Source organism: Balaenoptera musculus, chromosome 8 (genome assembly GCF_009873245.2).
Source record: "Balaenoptera musculus isolate JJ_BM4_2016_0621 chromosome 8, mBalMus1.pri.v3, whole genome shotgun sequence".
NCBI classification, from domain to species: domain Eukaryota; kingdom Metazoa; phylum Chordata; class Mammalia; order Artiodactyla; family Balaenopteridae; genus Balaenoptera; species Balaenoptera musculus.
The window spans coordinates 85,645,817-85,672,757 of NC_045792.1; the positions used below are offsets into that span (position 1 = coordinate 85,645,817).

Genomic DNA, 26,941 nt, shown 5'->3' on the forward strand with positions numbered 1-26,941 from the left:
TGCCATCTTGGCAACCAGAGATGTGTGTTGATTTTGTATCCTGCAACTTTGCTGAATTTGTTTGTTAGTTCTAACAGTTGTGTGTCTGTGTGTCTGTGTGTCTGTGTGTGTGTCTGTGTGTCTGTGTGTGTGTTTAGGGGTTTTACATAAAAGATCATGTCACCTGCAAATAGAGATAATTTTACTTCTTCCTTTCCAGTTTGGACGCCTTTTATTTCTTTTTCTTGTCCAATTGCTCTAGCCAGGACTTATAGTATTATGTCAAATAAAAGTGGCAAAAGTGGGCATCCTTGTCTTGTTATGGACCTTACAAGAAAAACTTTTAGTCTTTCACCATTTAGTATGATGTTATCTGTGGGATTTTTATATATGGCCCTTATTATGTTGAAGTAGTTTTTTTCTGTTCCTACTTCCTTGAGAATGTTTTCTTTATCATGAAAGTGTGCTGAATTTTGTCAAAGGTTTTTTCTACATCACTTGAAATGATCATGTGGATTTTTTTCTTTATTCTGTTGGTGTGATGGATTACATTCATTGTTTTTCATGTGTTGAACCATCTTTACACTCCAGAAATAAATCCCACTGGTCCTAGTGTAAAATCCTTGTAACATGCTGTTGAATTCTGTTTCCTCGTATTTTGTTGAGGATTTTATATCAGTATTCACCAGGGATATTGGTCTGTAGTTTTCTTTCCTTATAATGATTTGTCTAGTTTTGATATCAGAATAATGCTGTCCACAAATGAGTTTGAAAGTGTTTCCTCCTTTTCTGGTTTTTGGAAGAGTTTGAGAAAGATTAATGTTAATTCTTCTTTCAGTGTTTTGTAGAATTTACCAATGAAATCATCTGGTCCTGGACTTCTCTTTAAGAGGTTTATTGTCACAAATTCTGTCTCCTTTCTAGTTATAAATCTGTTCAGATTTTCTGTTTCTTCATGATTCAGTCTTGGTAGGTTTTGTGTTTTAGGAATTTGCCCATTAAACAAAAATGTTAAAGGGGTAATCAGTGGTATAATCAGTGAGAAGTTTGCTCTCAATTTTATCCTCATCAATTCAGTTCCTACATTCCTCCACAGGTAACCAATTATGTTTATTCCTTGGGTAGTGTCCCAGTGTTTTATATACCATTACTATAAATTGAAGTATATACTTACTTTTCCTCCTTCCTAACACAAAAGCACCTTTTGCTTTTGTTTGTTTATTTTCTATTTAAGAATGTATTATGAGGCTCTCTCCATTGTGAGCTTCCTTTGTGCGAATAAACCATACTTTATTGTTGAATGAAAACATATCTTGGTTTAGAATTTTTAAATGACAGAACTGTTGCCTCAGCACTTTAAAGATAATGATTTCATTCTTCTATGGCATGCATTGTTGCTGATAAAAAGTATTCAGTCATTTTGATTGTTCATTACTTTTCAGGTAATCTTTTTTATTTCTGGTTGTTTTTCATTGTCCTTGGTGTTTTTCATTTTCCTCACAAATTGTTTAGGTGTGAATTTATTTTTTATTTATACTGTCCAGGACTCTTCTGTACTTTTTCTGTCTGAGAACTGAGAACTTGTGATTTTCTTCAATTTTGGAAATTTCTTATTTATTATCTTTTTCAAATTATCACTTTATCCTGTATTCTATAGTCTTGTCTTCTGGAATTCCTATCAAATAAAGGATGACATGTAAAAATTCAAGCAACACCATTTATGTTGGACACCTTGTGAAGAGTAACCTTTAGAACTGTACAACATAGCAGCCCGATTTTATATCTGCTGGATTTTCTCAATCTACCCTCCATATTTTCTATCTGTTCATTTGTATTTGCCATCTGTTCTCTGTGATATAGTCTAGGCAGTTTCCTCGGTTTTATCTCACAATTCACTAATTTTCTCAGCAGCTTTGTCTAGCCTTCTATTAATTCTTTATTTTATTGATTGCATTTCCTTTCTGTTCTTTGTCAATGTATCTTATTTTACTGTCCTCTTCTTTCACTTTGGATATTTCGTCCTCCCCCCGCACTTCTTAAAACTTCTTAATTGTTTGAAACATACTTACTTTTTTGTCTCTTTTAGATTGTTCTACTAGGTCCAGCTCCTAGGAGGCTAACTTTTTTGTTTATGGTGCCTTATGACTCCTGTGGTAGCTTATTTACTCACATAGTTTTTCATTTTACTGCTTTTGATGTTGTGAGCTTGTCTTCAGCAGGAGGCCCATGTACTCTTGATTTTGGAAGAGGGCTTTCAATAGTTCTACACCAATTTTATGTTAATTCCTTGGATATTCTGCAAAACACAGGTAGTTTAAATCCAATCACCATACCATTGCTTTCTACAGTCTTGGAGTATTTATATCTCAAGTGCAAATTTATTCATCTCCTATGACCTTGACAAATGACAGGCTTCCTTTATCTTTTTTTTTCTTTTTCTTTTTTTTACTTTTATACAAATAATTATACTTTCACACAATGGATAAACTCTTGAAATTTTTCGTGAATATCAAAATCGTACTTTAAATGCAATGGTAGATGTTTTCAAAAAGTAAATAATCACTTTCTAATCTACCAAAAAGTAAATAAGGACCCAGTAAGTAGGATGTTGTTTTAAATTTTATTTGGTATTGCTCATTTAAAAAGTGATTGGGCCATCTTGATATATCCCCCTGTACCCCTCACACCACCCCCTTACAAAGCAGAAAATTCAGCAGAAATTTGAATATTGTTCAGTGACTCTCAGCTGTCATTAAATACCGTGGATAGAAATTCACCAAAAAAAAAAAAAAAATGAGGAACTAAGGGTTTGGGTTTGCATATGAATTCAGAAGTAGCCTGGGAATTTGGGGTTTCCTAACTGTGGGTCCCCTGAGCCCTCTTTTTGGTGGTACTGACAGCTTCTTGTGAAAAGTCAAAATGCCTGTGTTTTGGGTGTGGCTCCCAAATTTGCTTCTGTAACTAGTGTGACTCATTTGTTGGGCTCACTTAATATAAAGTGGTGGGAAGTTGTGGGAAGTGAGCTACTTACCAGGAGAAAAATATAGTACTTTGGGGGTTTCTAATGGCTTTCCTGAGACAAGGTGTCTGCTGAAATGAAATGGCATTAACACTTTGAAGGGTGTGTTCTGTGCCTGGCAGAAGACCTGAAGCTAGTATCATCTGATGACTTCTACTGGGAAGGAAGGAAACTGACACTGATTGAACACCCATCATATGTAGGATCCTGAGCCAGGTGCTTTGCATTAAAAGATATTGTTTTTTATTCCTCTTAAAAACTTCATTTTATAAATAAAGGGATTAAGGTTTAGAAAGTTTGACAGTCTTGTTCATGGTCACACAGCCAGCAAGTAGGTAAGGGAGCTGGGATTTTAAAGTTCATATTCTTTCTGAATCCACTGGGCCTGGAAGGATGTACAGTAAAGTCATAAATTAAATTCACTGCTGGGAAAGTATGTAAAGGGCTGAAATTAGCAACTGTACCACCTTAAGAAAAATTAAAGAGAAACTGTGTGTGGTGAAGGGAAATTTTTTCCTAGTAAAAATTGTTATCACTTTTTTGGACTTCCTGTGTCTGATGCCCTGTCATCATAGTGAGACCGGGCCCAGCATGAAGTCCTTGCGCTCCATGAATATTACTCGTCTCTAATGTATTCCCTTGGTCCTTGTACGAGGCTGAATTCGGACGCCTGGGGTGAGCCTCAGCAGACGTCAAACTGGTGTGTCATTTTATGAGTGAGAGCTTCTGAGCTAACTCCCATGAGCTGTGACTCACTGGGCTTCTAAGTATAACTTGTCATGGCTTCTCAGATAATGGGTTTGTCTCAACGGTTTCCAGGGACGGATTAGATCAGTCCTATATTTTGTGGGTCTTGGGTGTTCAACCAACTCGTGATATTCTTTGTGGAAATAGAGAAGAGTCTGACACGCTGTCCAGAATTTGAGTGGTGTCTCCAAGGTTTTCACAGTGACTTGACAATGCCTCTTAGCAAGTGCTCCCAGGGTTCAGATGTCAGCGGTGGAGTTTGGCAGCCTTGCTTCAGGTCTCAACACAGGAGTGTACAAATCCTGAAAGAGCTTTGGCATCACAAGGACATTAATACCCCATGGCTGTGATGGTGGTGACGGGCGATAGACTTTACACCCCACAGATGCAGCAACTCAGGGAACAACAGAGGCAATAGCACTAGAGAGGGCGAATAGAGGGCAGGTTCAGAAGAGGAAAGAGTGTCATCTGACCTGTGGAAACGGACAGAACGTGTACTTGTGGGGCACCTCCTGGTGACTTTTGGGAGTAACTGGGGAGACACCGCCAGCAGTTAGTAGCCCTGCAAAGCAGATAACAACAGCCTCTGAAACACAGGCTACATTGCCACACACTGCTGTGTCTGAAAGGGACCTGAGAGGTCCAACATTTAATTGTCACCCTTTACAGATCAACCACACCTCACAAAGGCTAAATGATTTTCCAGCATTTCACAGCTGGTTAGGACCCACTGCTTTTCAAGCCCCCAATTAGTATTTTGTTTTTGTGTGTGTTTCTTTGGCTGCACCACGCGGCATGTGGGATCTTAGTTCCCCGACCAGGGATCGAGCCCGCACCCCCTGCAGTGGAAGCACAGAGTCTTAATTGCTGGACCATCAGGGAAGTCCTCCCAATTAGCATTTTTGATGCACAACAAATATCTAAGTTTTTCCTCCAAAATTAAAATATTTTTCTGTGTTTCTGATTCAGTTGACTAAAACTGGGTGGGTGGGGGGGAGTTGGCGTCATTTAAAAAAACATGGTCAGTGTGATTCAGTGGTATATTTCCAACTGTAGGATCTTCAGAATGTGACACCGTGTCTAAAGCTCTGTATCTGTACAGTTCACGCAGAAATTTTTATAGTGGGCTCAGAGCTCAGGATTTGGAGGATGAATCTGCACTGAGACTTCTCCTCTTCTGTCATTCATATTGCCCCTACTTTACCTCTGCCCCTCAGATGCCTCATCCAACCCTGACCAAATAGCTGAGACAGCTTATTATGGGGTGGGGATGAAGAGGAACCAGACAAAGGGCAAGAGGGACCTGGGGGCAAGTCTCAGCCTGAGTCAGATTTGAAAGAGACCAAGACCATATGCTAAGTGTAAAGGACCAAAGTCAAAGTAGACACAAACTTGGGAGCAAGGCAAAGATAAGTTTCAAAGAGAATAGGAGCAAGCAAAGGAGAAGGGTCTATGGAGGGAAGAGCAGAGAGATTTCCTATCACTTCAGCAGAGAGATTGCCAACATATATCAACTGATAGGAGCTACTAGAGCAATGGATTAGGGATCAAGCTTGGTGGGATTGTTCTGTAATTGACCAGTGATGTCTGCTCTGAACGACAAAGGAAGAGTGAATGCACAGTGTATTTCCAGTATGTGGGAGTATTGCCAGCTGGTTAAAAGTGCAAACTCTCCAGACTTTCTCATCTCTACCCCTTATGGCTGGTGACCTTGGACAAGTCCCTTACCTTTTCAGTGTCTTATTTTCCCCCCTTGTAAAATGGGATTAAAAACCCATAAAGGTTTTGTGAACATTAAATGCAATAATGAAAGTATATTACCTAGCACAATGCCTGAGATGGAGGCAGCATTCAATAAATGTTAACTGTTATTACAGTGCTATCCCTTATCTTGGACCACTGCCCTGAACAGTTTTGGGGGTGTTCATAATATGCAAGGATGAGGATCAGATATAAAAGGCCACAAAGAACATGAGGTTAATTGGACAACTTCACTTTTTCTGACAATACCTATAAGGAAGGCATTTTGAGTCTAGAGTACTTAAAACAAAACCTAAAAGTACGTTTTGAACCTGAATGCTGGAGCGGGGGGGTTGGGTTGTGGGGATGCTCTTAAAACAATGTGGCTTTCATAAAAGCAGCCTCCACCTAATCCACATTGGTGCTAAGTGTGGGTTTTTGTTTAAACCAGTCATGACATTTAATTGGCTTGCTCTCTGGTTAGTTTTAGTCTTCAAACTTTTGAAAATCCTCCCTCTGCCCTGGAATTAGGGGGTTGGGGAGATGGGAGTGAAGAAGTTTTGACCATGCAGGCTTGGACCTCATATATTGTGTAACAGATTTTGCTGTGTGCAGATGGGGCTTGAAGGTGGCGTGACCTCTTCTCTGAACACTTGTTACCCTACTGGGACCGGCAGCGTGTAAGTCCACCACTCACCTCCAGGTCTCTGACGCAGAGATTTTTTTCACTTACACCCCTCATACTTCAGGTCAAAGAGGGAAGGAAGCATCCCATCGTTCCCACCTGTCCTTTTTTTAAAATTTTTATTTTATTTTTGGCTGCGCTGGGTCTTGGTTGCTGAGCGCAGGCTTTTCTCTAGTTGCGTTGAGCAGGGGCTACTCTTCGTTGCGGCACACGGGCTTCTCATTGTGGTGGCTTCTCTTGTTGCGGAGCACTGGCTCTAGGTGCGTGGCCTTCAGTAGTTGCGGTATGTGGGCTCAGTAGTTGTGGCTCATGGGCTTAGTTGCTCCGTGGCATGTGGGAGCTTCCTGGACCAGGGCTCGAACCCATGTCCCCTGCATTGGCAGGTGGATTCTTTTTTTTTTTTTTGGATTCTTAACCACTGTGCCACCAGGGAAGCCCTCCCACCTGTCCCTTTAAGATGTATACTGTCGTGCTATTTTCTCTTTCTCTGTCCCTCTCTTTCTCTCTTTGCCTTTCTCTGTCTCTCTGTCTATCTCTCAGTATTTCTGCCCTCAATGCTGGCCATACCTTGTTTTCTGAGAATGTAAACCTCTGCCTTCCTCTCTAAGTCAAATCCCATTGTTAGTCTCAGCGACTCAACTTTCAGGTGGACAGTTATCCCGTTCCTAGTTCCTTGGTTCCTTGAATCCCTCATGACAAATGATCACCCCTCCACCCCACCTCAGCCACCCACTCATCTTTTAACTGTCATCACCGGAGAGTATACCACCTTTGAAATCTGTCAATGTCACTCTTTCTGACAATCACCTCTTACCTTCCATCTCACCTCCTCTATCTGAGATATCATACTTTATCTCAGAGACAAACCTTTTATTCCCCACCACTCCCTCCCTACTCAGCAGCTCTTTCCTTTATTCACATCCCGTCTTATCCTAGCTGAGATTTCATGACCCCCCATTTTAATCTCTCTTGCAAATACTCGCAACTTCCTTGTCCCATCCTTTGTCCTAGTCACCTGACACAGCTCAAACTCCTTAACGAATCCAGCTTTCTATCTTCTGCCTTCTCTATGCTTATATGTGAACAATTGGACATTGCAGGAGAAAAATCAAAGAATGCAGTTCACTGGTTTCACTATAAATTCATGATCACAATTTTAAAAGATATCTAGTAATCCTACCACTTTTTGAATAGAAGTCTGGCCTTCCTAGTTTCCAAAGTGACTATTTAGTATTCAAAACACACTGTCTTCCTTTCCTTATTTCTGGGGTCCCTCCCCCCAGACTTCACTAATAAAAGTGGCCAGACATGCACAACCTTTATTTCCCTAACATAACATAAAAGCTACAATCCTGTCTACATGCTGTCCCTCTTCTCCAAACTTCCTGTTTCAGAGCACAAAGTGTCTCATCTAACCAAGGACCACTCTTTCCGGTCTTCTCTCATTTTATCAAGGATACTTTACTCATCTCCTTTCCATATTTCTAATGTATCTCTCTTCTACCACGTTATTCCCATCACTATATAGATATAATGTAATAGTATTTACCTTAAAAAAAAAAACAAAGGGAAAAACTCCCATCCTTCATTAACTTAACAGTCCTCCACCAGTTCTACTCTTCTAAGCCAAAATTCTTGAAAAGCTCCAACATACTCTGTCCTGTATCTTCTTCTATTTCATCTTCAACTCATTCTGGCTTCCATCCCCACTTCTTAAATGAAATTGTTTTATCAAAATTACCAATGACCTTGAAATTCAAGAGATACTTTTCTAGCCTCTTCTTTATCAACCCAGTTGAGCATCCGCTCCTTGGAATGCTTTCTTTTGCTGACTTTCCTTACCTCATCACCTGACCCTTCTCATTCCCTCAATATCCTAATGATAGGACAAAAGGTTCAGTCCTAGACATTTTCTGTCTACACACTCATGTCAAGACCTTAAGGGTCATCTATGTTGGCATAGCCATCTCTATAATGGTGGTTCCCAAATTCATATGCCCCACTTTGATAGCTCGCATGAGTTCCGGGTTCTAACAATAACAATAATATTAACTACAGTAACAACAACAAAAGTAACTAACACTGGACTGTTGACCACATGCCAGGCCTGTGTGAAGCACTTATATGATTGAATCGTTGATCACATAGCTTTGAAGTAGATCCACTGTAATCCTCACCTTATAGATGGGGAAACTGAGACACAGGTGCTTGTGTATCTTGCCATCCCCAATTTGTAAAGCGCAGATCTGGAATTTTAAACTAAGCAACTGATTTTATCTACTAGACAGAAATTTTAGTACCTATCCATCCAACGTGTTTTCATGACATGTTACACAAGACAGAAATCTGAAAGCCATGTTTGGATTATTTCTTTCACTCACTCTCCACATATAATTTCTTTGGAATTCCGGGTAATTTCAGGTTAAACACACATCTTGAATCCAATTACATCTTCCCCAGGTTTTGTCTACCTTGGGACAATTTACCTTAGGGGTTGGATAAATCCTTGTGGTGGGGACCTCTCATGTGCATTTGTAAGATGTTTCGCAGAATCCCTGGCCTCTCCCACTAGATGCCAGCAGCACTGGCCCCCGCCCCCAGCCCCAGTCATGACCACCAAAAATGTCTCCAGACATTGCCAAATGTCCCTGGAGGACTGAGGACCACTAACTTAATCCAAGTCCTCACCATTTCTTGACTGAAACTACAACAATAGTCTTCTGCCTGGACTTCTTGCTTCAAGTTTTATTCCTATTTTTATTTTGTCGTCCACAAAAACAAACAGCAAATGAAAATAAGATTACAGTATCCTTCTGTCTAAAATGCCTTAATGCTTTCCTAGTGAACTTGGAAAAAAAAGTTTAAGGAAAACTATCACATTTTCCAAAGGCTTTGTGTGATCTGGCCTCCGCAAATTCACCAGTCTCATTTTATATTACCTTCCCCTTTGCTTCAGCCACGTAAGATTTTTTTCAGCTCCTTGAATCAGTTGAGTTTTCTACCAACATGCTCTTCCATCTGCCAATAAAGCTGCTGCCTCCCTCACCACACACCCACCATACACACACCACACACACACTATACACAACACACACACCACACACGCCACACAGGCCACACACACACTACACACACCACACACACACCACACACACCACACACACCACACACACGCCACACACATGCCACACATGCCACACATGCCACACACACGCCACACACGCCACACACGCCACACACACCACAGACACCACACACATACCACACACACCACACACACCACAAACACACCACACACGCCACACACACCACACACTGACCACACACGCCACACACGCCACACACACGCCACACACACCACACACATACACACCACACACACCATACACACCACACCACACACACACCACACACACACACCACACACACCACACACGCCACACACACACCATACACACCACACACACCACACACACCACACACACACACCACACACACACACCACACACACACCATACACACCACACACACCACACACATCACACACACCACACACACGTGACACACACCACACACACGCCACACACACGCCACACACACCACACACACCACACACATACACACCACACACATGACACACACCACACACACCACACACACACACAAGCACCACACACACCACACACACACCACACACACCACACACACACACCACACACATCACACACACCACACACACGCCCCACACACCACACACACCACACACACCACACACACCACACACACACAATACACACCACACACACCACACACACGCCACACACACCACACACACCACACACACGACACACATCACACACTACACACACACACCACACACACCACACACATGACACACACCACACACACCAGACACACCACACACACACGCACCACAAGCACCACACACACCACACACACACCACACACACACCACACACACCACATACACACACACCACAAGCACCACATACACCACACACACACCACACACACCACACACCCCATACACACCACACACCCCACACACACGACACACACCACACACACCACACACACACCACACACATCACACACACCACACACACATCACACACACCACACACACCACACACACACCACACACACGCCACACACACCACACACGCCACACACACGCCACACACACCTCAGAAACCACACACCCTACACACCGCTCCTACCCTATCCTGTTTCATAATATTGGCTCCTTGTGATTCTTCAGGTCTCTGCTTTAATGTCACCTTCGTGGAGAGACCTTCTCTATTTACTCTATGAAAATATGTTCCCATTGTCCCTCCCGTTATTCTCCATCACTGCACTGCACTCTGCTTCTTTTGTTATTTCACTCACTGTAGTTATATATTATTTGTATGATTTCCGTCTCCCACATCAGACTGTAAGTCCCATGAAGGCACAGGACATGTCAGTCCTGTTTACTGTGGTGTTCCTGACACCTGGCACAGGGCCTGCCACGTACGGACAATAGTCACTCAGTGGAGAGGCTGATAAAATGCATGGCACTTAGAATGACTGAATAATTTCAAGGACTTCCCCAAAACCCCTGATGATGGAGCGCAGTGCAATTTGGGAATAATGATACGAGTAAAGGAGGAGAATTTAGCTACAACCAGTTTCATCAGAGCCAACATGGTTTGTCTTGTAAAAAAGGAAATCCTAGCTGGGCCAACACTGTGCATTCCCCAGCACTGGTCTTTCCCAGGTCAGGCTTGTTATTTCTGGCCCCAGTTACCCACTGGCTAAGTCCTTGGGTAACATGGTTTTTTCCCTTTCAGTTTGTGGTTTGTAACTTGGGGAAGTACCCCATTATCAGTTCTGCTGGGCCTCCCATTCAGGATGTTAGGAAAAGGGAATCAAGTATAACTCCCCTGGGACCGTTTTAACAGCTGTGGTTTTTGAGAAAGTTCGCCTCTCCCAGAGCCAGCCTCAGAAGAGAGGAGATGCACAGCAAGGGTAGTATTCTATGACTTCTTCTGGGAGTATCGCATCACTCCCGCCATCATCCCTGGTGTGTGTGTGTGTGTACACATGTGCACATATGCATATACTAGAAGTGGCCTCATCATTTCTAAAGCTGGAAGAATCTTTAGGCATATGTAGCATAACCTTCTCATTTGATAGAAAGAAATTGAGGCCTTGAGAAATTTGACTTGTCTAATGTCCTGCACCTAGTTAATGAAAAAGCTGCAGTCAAACAAAAGTCAGGCCTCCTTCCACCATATCTCACTGTCTGAAAGGCTCATTTCAAAACAGAATATTTGATTATTTTTTCTGATGGTAGAGTAACATGTGGAGGAAGATTCCGAGTGCTCTGGGTTCAGTTAACCCTCAGAAGGACCACCTCCAGCTTCCCTTCTAAGAGATGGCCCTTGGCAGAGGCATTGTCAGCAGGAGACTGTCTCTAGGTGAAGTCCCAGCCTTGTTCTCTGACCTCAGCCCAACCCTTGCCCTCCTACCCTGTTGGTTTCTTTGTTTCAGCCATGAGTTATCAACCACCAGCCGGCCTGCTGGGGCTCCTCCTCTGGCCTGTTGTCAGTGGTCCTGCCTTCTCCACCTGGCCAATACCCGCCACGACTCCAGCCCCCTTATCTGGCCTAGTTCTTGCTTATCCTGAGCACGTATTAGTCACACGCAACACCTTTGGATGCAACACATCAGCCCTTTTCCTAAAAACACCTATCAACCCAGACCCTTGATCACCAAGGTAACACAAGAGCCCAGGCTGACACCCACTTCCTTGTCAGCCTCCTGCTTCCCTGGAAGTACAGAGAGAGAGGCCACCATACAGAGCACAGGGCATTTTACATAGGTACAAACTGATTTGTTTCCATTTTTCATTGAACTGTTTTGCAGTGCATGAAATTTTGTGAGCTGCCACAAATCCTCCTCGGAGGTGCCCAAGGGAATAACAGATGTGAGCATAAACAATTATTTATTGTGCCAGAATTTGCCAAAGGGCTCCAAATAACGTGAGAGATAAGGGCTATACTCTACAGCTCAGAACGGGCTCATTGATGTGTGCAATATCAGATCATAAGAAGATCCAACTGCAGAGACTGTTGTATAAGGAATGAACTGTAGATTTGGCTGTTTTGGAGAAGATCGAAATATGTGGTGGACACTTACCCTTTTGTTTTTTTGGGTTGTCCACCTTTCTACTCCCTCTATTTTGGGGCATTTTCCCACCCTGATGTGTTTTGTGTTGGTAGAACCCAGTACCCTACCTCTTCCTATAGAAGTTGAAAGAGGGAGCTTCTGAGTTCTGCCACTGGGGCTTGTAACCTATACTTATCCAATCAGATACTACTCTGTAGGACATGGAGTGTGACACAAGGCTCGGGGGGGACATGTAGAAAAAGTTTATCACAGCAGGAGGCAAGAGCTACACCTCTGGCAGTATCCACAGCATGTCTTAAAGGAGTTCTTCCTCAGACGTGATCTTGACATTGCTTACTGTTCCCTGAATCTCGGGAGCTGCTCTTGTCTTTGCCTTTTTCCAAACCTCACTCTCTCGTCTTCCTTTCTATTCTGTGAACTTCCCTGAACTCTTCTGCTTCTGTTAATTCAGAGTTGATTTCTGTTGCTTGTGCTTAGGGACCTTGGATCATACAGTGCAAGTGAGGTGAATTCACCCTCCCCAGAACTCTTCTATATGGAATACTAGAAATTCTCAAAGGCACACTTAAGTCACTGGTTTTAGAAAAGAAAAAGGGGGGCGGTGCTAGAGAGGTGTTTATATGATCTATGCTTTCCAAAGAGATAAGAGAATTGTGGGCATCAATAACAGTTTATCCTCAGATCTGCATGACTACAAACATAATATTCATTGAATGAATGAATAAACGAGTGAAATCTGTCTCCAGAGAAAATCTGGCTCATATTTGAGTTTCCTGCCCAGTTGGGAATGACTGTACCTAGCACTCCGTATCTTTATAAGCGCCTCAGAGTCTTACTTAACAGCAAAAATACTCTTTATCTGATAAATGTCTTGAGATGCAGAAGGCAATTGGATCCTGGAAGTCCTGATTCCTTAAGCTCTTCTTCTTTCATATGTTCTAGAAGTAAGACATCAGAAGAGGGATTGATTTGTCTATGGTTACTTGAATCATTGTCATTATCTAGCACCAGGCTTATGACATATTCATGGATCAACCCTGAAACAGGCTTCTGTACTCCTGGGAAACTCTCCCGAGTTGGAAGCTAATTCCTAAATATGATTGAACATGTTTCCAAAAGGACATTAGATGACCTGCAGTGCACCATCTGGAAACCACATGGAATACGAATTCTTCTTTGAGACCTGGTGACTAGGCAAGCAGGCTACCTGCAGGGGCTGTACCCCAACAATAGCCCCACCAGCATCATTTGTGGTGAAACATCTCATTTCGTTCATAGGGGACTGTTTCACACACCCTCCTTTTTTGTTTGTTTTGTTTTATTTCAGTGGTCTTGTAATGGGCATGTGTGGGAATCCCTTACTAAAGGCGAAAGATGGCATTTTCTCTAAAATCTAAGCCAAGACATGAGGAAGTTCCAGAATATGAGAAGGCACTTCCTTTTCTGGAAAATGAAGGTGTGGTGGACTAAAGAATTTCTCAATACATTCCTCCACAAAGGCTGGTGCACAGCTACTCCTCAGCTCTGAGGAGTTTTAAAGGCACAGGCTGCTACACATGCTTCCCTCCACTTCACAAATCAAAGAGCCAGGCACATCCTGGGAGAGGTGAAACCTGAGGGCATGCTGGGGTCACTGCTAGAATCAATAGGGAACAGGCTTGGTCTTGATCAGAGAGGTAGGGGTATGAGAGAGTATGCTGAACTAATTCTGAGTCATCAGGAGGCTGACTTCTCAGCTGGGGAGGGATCTAAAGAATCAATCCAGAGAAAAGGGAGTGTTGGAAGGTAGGAACACTCAGTTCGAGCTGGTTCGATAGAAACCTGGGAATAGTTAGGAGGACAGTCTGACTGATTTTGCTGAATAGCATCTTTCTCATCTACCACATGCTACTCTCGAGTCCATGTCTTACAGGGGCTGCCTTGTGTGGATCTGATAATAGAGTATGTACACATATTTAACATAAAAATTTGAGAACTTTCATCTTCAGCTATCCACATTTAGGTCTCTTGCTGCTTCTCACTGGGGCTGGGAGAATAGAGTCAGACTCACTTAGCTACCCAATTCACAGGAAGCCTTGGCTTGTCTTTAGCTTATATTATTTAGCTTATAAGATGGAATTGACCATGGTCTCTCTATTTTTACTGTGCCATTTCTCTAAGGATCTCTGAGTCTTATTTTAATAGCAGAAGTGTGTTTTCCTTTGCTGATCAAAAAAAAAGTCTGAGATACAAGAAACAATGGATCCTGAAGGGTCCTCGTTCCTTAAGCTCTGCTTCCTTCAGAAATTTTGGAGGGTAGGCATCAGAAGAGGGATAGAGAGTGAGAGGGTTTTGGGAAGGTGAGGAGGGAATCCCCCATTAAGAGTCTGTTTACGCACATGGTGGCCCAGACCTACGGAGATCTGGGTAGAGACAAGGGTGAAGTAAGACTGTGTTTTGGAAACTGTGGTAAGAAAGAATCGATGAGTCAGTGCTTACTATCCCCAGAAAAAGATACTGCTCACTGGGGAGGCTTTGGGGCAAAGCCTGTACATGTGTCTGGGGGTGGGGTTGGAAAGGCAGATTGGCAGGTGGGAATTTGGAGGGAAAGGAGCGGGGGGGGGAGAGAGAGTGTGAATGAACAAAAGGTGGAAAAACACATTGGGGAAATAGTACTGAAAGTGGGACTCCAAGCGGAAAGAGCTGTCAAAACAGAAACAGAACTCCCATGTCGTGCTGACACTGCAGGGAGATTTGCAGGTTGTATGGGAAACCCACAGACTTAATTTCATTTTTTTTTTCATGCTTCTAATTTTAATTTCTTTTCAATCCAGCATGTGTGAAACAATTGTTGTTTAGAGCAATGTTGTCTTGGTCACCTTAGGGCTATACTTAATGTCCAAGTTTAGGGGTTAACCAAATATAGCATACCTGGAAACAGTCCTTTATTTATCGGTAGCTGAAATAGAAGCTGAGTCACAGAAGTGACACAAACACATCTGGTGCCTGTCTCAGACCTCCCGATTCCCCGGGGTGCTGATGAGCTTGGTCTTCACTTGCTTGGATCTTCAATTCTCCTCTCTGTTGATATGCACACACCTGGCTTAGGGATGATCCCCCTCACACTGGTCTTTCTCTAGTTATTCGCCCAGACATCAGTGACTAGATATTTATGGGTGACTTTCAGAGTTGAGCTATAGGGCCTCTGATCGACTAAAGTGTCAGCAATTCCACTCACTGGTCTAAACATGGGTGATGGAATAGAGCTCAGCTTTGAAATTTCAACTTTGCTTAAACTGGATTTCATCTGTGCTTGAAGGGAAGGAGGAAGCAGAATCCATCTGGCTTGGAAAAAAATGTGTACCCTTTTCCCACCTGGTAGTAATCAACTACAATCACTGTAGTTGATTATCCCCCCAGGCCCTGGCGCTGGCACGGAGGAAGGAATAGGCTGGAACGGAGAGTACCACTATCTCAGTGGCTCAGAGTCCATTAAAAAAAAGTGGGATGGGGCTTCCCTGGTGGCGCAGTGGTTGAGAATCTGCCTGCCAGTGCAGCGGACACGGGTTCGTGCCCTCGTCTGGGAAGATCCCACATGCCGTGGAGCAAATGGGCCCGTGAGCCACAACTACTGAGCCTGGGTGTCTGTAGCCTGTGCTCCGCAACAAGAGAGGCCGCGATAGTGAGAGGCCCACGCACCGCGATGAAGAGTGGCCCCCGCTTGCCACAACTAGAGAAAGCCCTCGCACAGAAACGAAGACCCAACACAGCCATAAATAAATAAATAAATAAATAAAATTAAAAAAAAAAAAAGTGGGATGGATTTACATCTGTAAGTCATGGTAGGTCATCTCCTTATTTCCCACACAGTCTTTCTATCACAGATAAGACTGTGAGAATGCTCCAGTGTAAGATTTGCCTACATTAGGGGAAATCAAGATGATCCCCTGGGTGCAAGAAAATACTAGAGCCTCTATTATATTCATTTTTATCTTACCCTTTAAAATTTTTAATTTTTGTGTGTATGTTATAATATGCATTGCATATTACTATATTGGTAGATGTATGTTATCTATCATCTATCTATCATCTAATATCTCTCTATCTCATTTGTCATCTATCTATCCATCCTTCTATCACAAGGTTCGTTGAGCAGCATTTTTGGAAGGGCAAATTCATGTGAGATTCTATTTTAGTAGGCTTCAGGTAAGACCTAGGAAACTGTAGTTATCTGATTCATTTATTTTCATTAAGGAACCTTTCCTTGAAGGTAACCTTACATAAAATCCTACCATGTAAAGGATAAAGCTGGGACCACTCTTTTGAAGGGGGACTGAAGGCAAGGGTAGGGGATGGTCCCACCCTCCAAAGTTTCCCTTCCATTTGTTCTCCCCTCTGCTCTCCTTGGTCTGTGTAAACTCCCACTTGGAAACCACCTTGGTCGCTTCTGAAAGATGCATCTTTGGAGATTAACTGGTTCAGTGTTTCAAATTGGACTAACAGGACATGGTTCCATTCTCAGGTTTGATCTTGTAAATATTTCCCACTAGCTGGATCCATCCCAGTCTGTTTTTCACGCCACGTGCCAAACACCCCCTCACAGCCCAGGCTAAGCAAAGGGACTGACATCGTAAATAGACTCCTTCCTCCTAAGAGAAGGCCCCTCCCCAGGTAATTTCCCGCCTTGCAATTACTGCTTCATTTTTCCTAACATAGCGACTTCCCCACAGTAAACAGCCAGTGTATTCATGAAAAGTCATGTTCAATGCAGGGGATGATCAGACTTCTGCAGCAAACATTTCTCTGATCTTATTTCAGACTTGCAATTAGCTCCCTCTGCAGAAGGAGATTCTGCTTAAACTAAATGCACCCCCCTATCCGAGGAGCACCTCATCCTGTAGCTAATGCAATTATGCTTATGCGTGGTTATCATTTTCTTTCTGATTTTATTTAGAGATTGCCTATTTCCCAAGGGCAATTCACACTGTCATTTATAAAGTTATGTTGTCTTCATGTTTAACCGTGAGGGAGAAAATTGCCTATAGAAATAGGGGAAAACATAGGGTGTAGCAGATGCAGATAAAATACTCAGATCCTCTTTCCAGAAAGGACTCACTGCCCAGCTACCAGGGGGGTAAGCAGGTGACAGCCTCTCCTGTTAGCAACTTTTGAGCTAAATTCACACTCTGCTCAGAGTGGCCCTAGCCCATAACCGAACAGGGCCATGGGATAAAGTCATGGCCATTTCCGCCTGATGGGGATGCGTTCCAACAGGTAATCTTGCTCTGGAGCAACCTTTGGGGCTAACAGAGCCTGTACCACAATCAGGTGGCTTCCTCGTGGCCATTCCTGCTACCTCATATTTCCTTTCACAGGTGTTACTCCCCACAAGACCTTATGCTTCCTAATTCTGTGTTAGAGTCTGCTCCCCGGAGAATTAGAGGTTGAGGGGGAGGGAGAGGAAGCAAGAACCAAATACAGGTTCCAATATTCTCCCAGATTCCTTGAGTTTACTATTCCCAGCCTGTGGGTATGAATAGCCCCTGGGGAACCTCAGAGTTATTTGCAAGGGGTCTGCAAATATACCCACGTGCCCCACATTGCCTATAGCCCGAATACATAATATGTCCAGGTATTTTGAATAATAAATGTGCTATTTTTCAAATATATGAATAACAATTCACTAAGATAGTTTTTTAAAATAGTGCATTTTTAGATCAGTGGGCTCTAATAGTTATACACACATGCACATATGCACATCAGGGGAATTTTTTGCATTGAAGAGGTGTCTTCATGTTAAAGGGGCTGAGAACCACTGTGTTAGCTGATGCGGCCCTCTGGTCTTCAGACATGAACTGGGAATTTCCAATGTAATTTCCAGATAAACTTTGGGAAAGGCTGCGTAATTCTCAGATGGAGCAGCTCTAATTTGACAAATGTTGATGGCTGAGGGGTGCTAGAATGGTGAACTTTAAAGGGTAATGAGATATCGTGTGGCCTCTTGGTACAATATCAAACCTCCTAAAATGTGTTTATGTTCTGACCTTCCTGTTCAGAGACATGAGTAGGTAAAAAGTGTTTGACTTTGGTTCAACATCTCTGTTTGTTTTGGGATAAATTGCCTTGTCTTAGCATACAATAGTTATCTTTAAGGAGCTGGTGCCATGTAATTTGGGATTACAATTTAGGTAGAATCTTATAACTAAAAGAGACCAACCTTCCTGTCCTACGGAGGAGAACACTGAGACTTATTCTGGGGAAGTATAATCACTTGTCCAAAGCCACAGCTAATAAGTGGCACATGTCTCTCTTAACAGCAGATAGGAACCAAACTATGGCTTATGATTTGAGGTGTAAAATTTACTAGCCTTAACAGTCAGGATGTGCTGAACTATGCTGCTTTAACAAATAACACCAAATGTTAGTGGATTAACATGAAGGAAGTTTATTACTGTTTCACCCGAAGTCCATTGTAGGTCTGAATGGTTCTCTAGGACACCTGTGCCCCAGGGATCCAGGCTGCTTTGATCTTATGACACTTCCATTTCAACAAATGGCTCCACAGTTGCCACAACAGAGGAAGAGCATGCTGCAAGATCTCTCACTGGCAGTTAAACACCTTGGTCCCTCATGACACAGGTGAAAGACTGTATCTATAATAAAAGGTGAGTAGAGCTGGATAAAAATAAGCACTCGACTTCCCTGGTGACGCAGTGGTTGAGAATCCACGTGCCAGTGCAGGGGACACGGGTTCGAGCCCTGCTCCGGGAAGATCCCACATGCCGCAGAGCAACTAAGCCCGTGCGCCACAACTACTGAGCCTGCATGCCTAGAGCCCGTGCTCCGCAACAAGGGAAGCCACCACAATGAGAAACCCACGCACCACAACGAAGAGTATACCCTGCTCGCCACAACTAGAGAAAGCCCGCGTGCAGCAATGAAGACCCAACGCAGCCAAAAATAAATAAATTAAATAAATTAATTTAAAAAAAATCACCACCTTGAGCATTCTCAGAGAAGAAAATGGCTAGGTTGTTTAAAAAAAAAAAAAAGCACTCAACATCCCTACCATACCAGCCTCTCAGAGTGCCAGAAAAATTTCGTTAGTTATTTTTAGGGTAAATTTCACATTTTTAGGGTAAAATTCATTATCACTCAATAGCATACATCATGAATTAGTCTATCAGTTTAGGTTTAGTCACTAATACTTTGAAAAAACGGACAGCTGTGGTGGAAATACACTTTAAGAGCCCCTCTTAATAAAAGACAGCTGAGGGGTTTGGGCTGGCCAGACAGAGTTGTGTGGGAGACACTTGGGAGGCCCCAGCTCTGGTGATGGATGGTAGTTGAGGGCAATGAGTGTTTGAAGGAGAAGACTTTCTAAGGGCAGACGGGGCACTGAAAGATGGTAGAGGCTGCCTGTGACCAACTTCCTTGAATTCAACACTTTGCCCCAGGCTGCTCAGGTGAGCAAAGCAACTTTCAAATGTCCGTGGATGTATTTGAATGATACCAAGTCTTATCAAACTTTTGATATTATGTTTGTCTCCAGTCTGCCTTCCCTCCCTGGCCGCCAAACACTGCTTTGAAACTAATATGTTGCTAACCTAGACTATTGGGTTTCCTGCCACATTTTGGTGTCTGCAGTGCTAGGGAGACCAAAATGGCAGAGAGAGACACTGCAGAAGGAAGCCAAGCTTGGCTTCAGCGTGAATTACTGCCATTTTTCAGGCTACCACTTCCACTGGCCTGGCTCACCGGGCTGAGGTCACTGGTCTCCACTGGGAGCTTTGAAGTTTTCAAGTTGAGTGTTTATCTAAGCTCTTTAAGCCATCTGGGCCTATGGAATGGACTTGGACACCATCTTTTTTTTTTTTTTTTTAATAAATTTATTTATTTATTTTGGCTGTGTTGGGTCTTCGTTTTTTCTGTGCGAGGGCTTTCTCTAGTTGCGGCAATTGGGGGCCACTCTTCATCGCGGTGCGCGGGCCTCTCACTGTCGCGGCCTCTCTTGTTGCGGAGCACAGGCTCCAGACGCGCAGGCTCAGTAATTGTGGCTCGCGGGCCTAGTTGCTCCACGGCATGTGGGGTCTTCCCAGACCAGGGCTCGAACCCGTGTCCCCTGCACTGGCAGGCAGATTCTCAACCACTGCACCACCAGGGAAACCCAAACACCATCTTTTTTGAGATCTTCCACATTTTCACTCTGAGCTGAAAATATTAGTGAAGAGCCACTTCTGTCCCTAGCGGATATGGGATGTTTACTCTCAGACTAAGACGTGTTACAAATGAGGGTCAGATTAGAACAGAACAAAGTCTAAAGGTCTGGCCAATTTACTCTAATGGAATTTTTCTTCAAAAATGGGCTAATAGACATGTGACTTTCTAATCCAGTTCATGACTTTGGAGGCAGTCTGCTTGGGCTCATACGCTGACTCAACCATTTACTAATTATGTGTTTGTAGACAGATTACTTAATCTTTCTGCGCCCCAGATTTTCTTAAACTTTAAAATAAAAACAACTGCATCTACTTCAATAAATCTGAAGCCCATAGAGGCACTCGATAAATATGAACTATGATTGTTTTTGTAGTGCTTTAGAGAGATTTGGGGGGAGAAGTGTGATAATTTGACGTCTAAGACCACTGTTGTTATTGTCAGTAATAATACTACAAGATCTAATGTGATATACTGGCAGCTACTTCAGTTTCCTCATCCACAAAATGGGACTGATGTTGCTGGCCCTTCCTACCTTAGTGGATTATGTGGTGCATCAAATGAAGTGAGAGATACCTTGAAAAATAAACACATACTATGGAGATGGGAGATCTTGTCCATGCTGTGCAAAGTAACAGCAGCAATAGCAGTGGTAGTTGTAGAGTGTCTTTGTCCATCCTGTTGCCACTTAGGTTGTTGCAATCTCTGCATGTGACTGTGATTGAAGAGTTGGATTTTGCTGGGGTGGGTGGGGCTAGTTCTTACTGCCCTGCTTTGACAGAACCTCGTGCTGATGAGGGCATTGCTTTCTTTTTTTTTTTTTTTTTCATTTTCGAGTAGTATTTATGGATTTTTTCCAATTTGAAAGTAACACATAATCATTATTGAAAATTTTAAAAATATGGAGAAGCTTAGGGCTTCCCTGGTGGCGCAGTGGTTGAGAATCTGCCTGCCAATGCAGGGGACACGGGTTCGAGCCCTGGTCTGGGAGGATCCCACATGCCGCGGAGCAACTAAGCCCGTGAGCCACAATTACTGAGCCTGCGCGTCTGGAGCCTGTGCTCCGCAACAAGAGAGGCCGCGATAATGAGAGGCCCGCGCACCGCGATGAAGAGTGGCCCCCGCTTGCCACAACTAGAGAGAAGCCCTCGCACAGAAACGAAGACCCAACACAGCCAAAAATAAATAAATAAATAAATAAATAATAAATTAATTAATTAAAAAAATATATGGAGAAGCTTAAAGAAGGCAATTAAAATCACCCATAATCCCATTACTAAGAGACCAGATGACTTTTGTGCTCTCCCACTCTGCCCTCCCCTTCTGTTTCTGGTTCTGGTTTTCCGTGCATGCACACACATGTGTATGCACGTGCACACACACACACACACACACACACACACACACACACACAGAGGCATCGTGCTGTCGGTGCACTTTTACAGGCTCTTGTCAATTAACAGCATGTCAGGGGCATTTCTTACCTTGCTTAATATTTTTCACGGCATTCCTTCTCCTCACCCACTCTCTGAGTATATGGAGCCCTACCTCCTAAGGAAGGTCCTCCCACCACCACCCCATACCTCCGTCCCACCCCTCTGGCATTGCACGCGTCTGAGGGCATTGCTTTCTGACACCCAACACTTCTATCCATGGAGTCAGAGGCGCTTCTGCTAGGAGTTGTCTGTCTCTGAGAGGTCAGTGCCAGAGCCTGGTCTCCAGTTCAGAAAACCACAGGATGAGCAAAGCCAAGTCCTGCAGCAGCAGTATACCAGGCTCTGGCGGTGGGCTGGCCCTCGCTCCCTCTCTCATCTAAAGAGTCTTTTTGAGGCTGGATTTGCTTGGCTGCCCCTGGTTGGGAAATAGTAAGAAGCTTGCATTCGTGGAAAAAGGAAGGAAAAAACAATCACCAATGCTTTCATAAAACCCAGCCTGTCACAGTTCCTGTTTAAGGAGGAGGACTCATTTTTCCCTACGTTGAAAATATTTGAGCCAAGATGGGAGGTGGGGAGGATGGGGGGAGAAATTGCCCTCTGTCCAGAGCCAGGCAGAGATTTGCATATACAGTGAAATATACTGGGGGCTCTCATTTTAGGGGAGAGTTCTTTGGTTCCAAGCAAAAGAAACCAACTTTAGCTAATTTAAGCAAAAAAAAGAAAAAAACTAAAAATACACACACAGATATATCATGCCACACACACATACATGTTAGAAGGCCACAGAGCAGCTCACAGAATCAAATAAAAAGCTAAAGAATTGGGCTTCCCTGGTGGCGCAGTGGTTGAGAATCTGCCTGCTAATGCAGGGGACACGGGTTCGAGCCCTGGTCTGGGAAGATCCCACATGCCACGGAGCAGCTGGGCCCGTGAGCCACAACTACTGAGCCTGCGCGTCTGGAGCCTGTGCCCCGCAACGGGAGGGGCCGCGATAGTGAAAGGCCCGCGCACCGCGATGAAGAGCGGTCCCCGCACCGCGATGAAGAGTGGCCCCCACTTGCCGTTAACTAGAGAAAGCCCTCGCACGAACCGAAGACCCAACACAGCCAAAAATAAATAAATAAATAAATAAAGTAGCTAAAAAAAAAAAAAAAAAAAAAAGCTAAAGAATCTGGCTTTGTATGAGACAGGAAACTAGGTGATCTAGGTGGGAGAGACTAACGGACTCTCCATTCGTTAGGGATCCCTGTGTCCCTTCACCCGGGATTTCTGTTCCCTGGAGAGAGTAAGCTGGCCTTGCTTGGTGACATGCCAACTACTTGACCCGCAGAAGGTGAGACTTCAGGCTCTGTTAGAAGGGAGGCTGGGCTGCTGAGCAAGCCGTAGAGCAGATGTCGACCAGGCTGCCTTTTATCATCAGCCTCGTTGCTATAATTAGTTCCCCGAGGCCGCCTGGATTTACATGCATCTAAATGGAGTTAATGTGTTTCTGTTTTATAGCATCCTTGATACAAATTAAACCATGTTAAAAGTGGACTACAGTCTTCTCACTCAAGACAAGATCTCTGCCTTGTCCTTGTGGTCCAACTGGAGAAAAGGCGCTGAGGCCTTCCTGAAGCAGTCTCTTGCTTCACCTGGCTTCCCTTTGATAGCTCCATGCTCTGGATTCTGGAAGTTTGTGCCCTCAAGAGCCCTGGTTACCCAGCCTAGTTCTTGCTTTAGACAGCAAACTAAAAATAAGTGTCCCCAGGACCATTCGTGTTGGCAATGACAGTTGGGCTGCCACCTCACCACAAAGACACTTGTCATTTGGGGGTTTGGAAAAGGGAAACACTTAAGTGCTAGTTTATCAGCCAAAAGAAGCTACGACCAAAAAAACACAGCACCCGTCCAACCCACAGACTTCTGGTCAGAGTATCAACTTACAGGGGAAAAGTTTAGCCTGTTATAAATTAAAGACATAGAGGTGGTTCTTTATTTACACATTTGCAGGGGGAAAGGGGAGACAATGTGAGCCCACAGCAGCAGCCTTTTAGAAGTTTCCAGGGAAACTTTAAAAGAGAACAAGCATTTTTTTAAAAAGTGTTAGAACATTTTCAAAGTATCGAGGAACAAAGAAAAGCCTGCAACAATGTACAGTATTAATATTTTGGTGTGTTTCCAATCCTGGCTTTTAGATTGGGAGGATGAGCTTAGGGGTCAACTTGCTTCCACGCCTGTCATATCTGCTCTCACTTGAGAATGAAGCCCGGAATCAAGTAAAAGTTTAATCAGTGTAGCTAGTATGCTGACAGGTTTTCATGCATGACATTCATAGGCCTCCTTTATCCACTTAATATAGCATAAGGTTTTCCCCATGTTTGAAAATTTCTTTGCCAGTTTTTCCTCAGTGGCTTTATAATATTCCATCAAATGGTTGCTCCATAACTTAACCGAAGCAGGCCTTTGACATTGCACATGAAATATCACAAGTAATGGGTATTTTTGTGCCTAAACTGGGGCCACCATTTGTCAAAGTCCAGCCTCACAACTTCTTGGGTGTGAGGTTTTTATACTGTCACTGTTTTTCTCTTACAAGGCAGCTCTTCACTGGACAAAGTCTAATTATCCAGTTCATAGGTGATTCTACCCTAATTATTCTTCACTCTTTTCCCTCCTTTTATGGTTCTGGAAGTCATTTCCTAGATTGTTAGCAAGGGTACTAGAAAATTAAAGAGAGGACAAACTTTAAGTACTTATTGCTAAGTCATAGAAAAAACTTCCTGGGGTACTGTAAGAGCCAGAGTGAAACTTACTTAGGAAATCCATCAGACAGGTCTAGACACTGCTTTAAAAATATGGCAACTGCTCTTATAGTTTTTCAAAATATATTTTATATTGCTATTGTAAAACATGCTTCTGTTAGGCACATGGTAATTGTGTGTGTGACAATAATAGCAATAACATTTTTTTCCTTAAAGGCAAAGAAGAGGATTTACAAGCCCACATTTTTTTCCCCTCTAGAAGTATCTAACCTTCCTCTCTTAGAAGCTCCTGGGGGCTCAGATATTAATAGTGTTCATCTTTCCTACTCCATTTATCTAGTCACCTAGGCGTGCAAATTTAGAGTATTTACTAGATCAACAATGATCAAAACAAAAACAAGAACTATCATTAACTGAATGCATGCTGTATGCCAGGCGCTGGTCTAAGACTTTGAGAGAGAGAGACCAAAAAGGGAGGATGTAAACAGCAGATTCAGTGGACTTTTTGAGGTGATGACAGCCACAGGAAGAGTGGGGGGATAGGATGCTGGCGTGGGTGAAGTGTCCCAAGTGTGGAAGAGCGTGACCTATTCTGCCATGGACAGGGATTAGCAAGAGGGCAGGAAAGTGGCATCACATATAGCTGGAAGAATATTTAATAAGAGAGGGACAAGATCCAATTCATATCTTAAGAAGAACGTACACATCTATATGGAGATAGATTGCAAGGGATGTAGGGTGTTCACAGGAATGAACTGTGAATGTGTCTGGGGCAGTGGATGGTAGTGGCCTGGACTCAGGGGCTCTGGTGGAAATGGACCGAAGCAGATGGACTTGGGATGCATTTTGGAGATAGAATTGACAGAGCTTGCTGGTGAATTGTAAAAAGGAGGTAGGGTAAGGGAGACATAAACGCCAAGTCCTGTGTTTTTCTATTTGAGCACCTAGGCTATGGTGGTGCCATATACTTATGATGTGAAAATCTGGGGGAGTAACTGATTCATGGGTAGGAAAATGGAAGTTTCCATTCTTACCTTGTCATTTGCCAAAATGGACATACTGACCAAAGATAGAAAACAAAACAAAACAAAACTAGAAACTTAATGCTTTCATCGTTTTTGTGTAGTAAAAGGAGACCAGACAGACCTAGGACTTCTATTTTCAAGTTGTACGATTTAAATTACCTAGCCACCTGCCACTGGATGCTTTAACCTCCTAATCTTTAAAAGGGAATTAATATTGCCTGTCGTGCATTTCTGTTGACGTAATATATGTGCAGCTCCTAGCCCAGTCTCTGGCACATAGTAATTCCATTTCCTAAATGTTAGTTGCAGTTCTTAGGAATAACCTGCACAAGATAGAGCTGTCATATGCAATAAATCCCTCCTTGTGAGGGTCTTGTACACACCTTAGCCTGGGTGACAGGATATATCCCTGTTACTTTCTATCCGAAGTCCCACATTTAAATGCTTTATTCCTTCAGTGGAAGGCTTTTTTCCTTACTGAAATACCAGTGGCCTTGAAAAGAGAATAGTTTAAGGCATATCTGTCAATAATAGAAAGTCATCCTAATGTAGTGATTAAGAGCATGGATTCTGGAGCCGGACTGCCTGGGTTTGAATCTTATCTCTGCCACTTATGAGCTGTGTGACTTTGGGCAAGTTACTTGACTTCTCTGTGGCTAAGTTCCCTCATCTGTGATATTGGGACATTCATGATTCCTACCTCATAGGGTTGTTAGGAGTTTTGATGGAGCTAATACATATAAAATCATAAAACAATGCCTGGGACATAGTAACCATAATGTAATAATGTGTTAAATAAAATACAAATAGTTAAGGTGTTAGAAAACATGGCTTTGAGAAGGTGAGGAGAGAAGGATGAGGGCAGAAGAGACTGGGCCTCTGGAGGAAACAGAAACAGTAGGACACGGTGGGCAATCATGAGAAGAGCTAAACACAGGCTTTTCTGCTTTTTGGTTTTCTCTTGTCAAGCCCCCAGGGAAAGAGACTTCCAGAATGACCCCAACCCCAAATATTAGATCTAAGTTTTCCCCTCTTAGAAGCAGCCTTTAATCCATGCTTGGCTCAACGCAAGGTAACATGCACAGAAACATGCATTTCTGCTGTTGCCGCTTCTGTCGGCAGAATCTCTCTGCCTGGCCTTCATAAAGGTCATGTCAAGGTGTCCCCCACCCATC

The 26,941-nt window shown here is 43.3% G+C and overlaps 1 protein-coding gene across 1 annotated transcript in view; it reads left to right on the forward strand.

The window, feature by feature from the left end:
* Positions 1-26,941, forward strand: part of PDHX (pyruvate dehydrogenase complex component X) — a 197,194-nt gene that overhangs the window by 115,476 nt on the left and 54,777 nt on the right. The gene's annotated exons all lie outside the window — the stretch shown is intronic.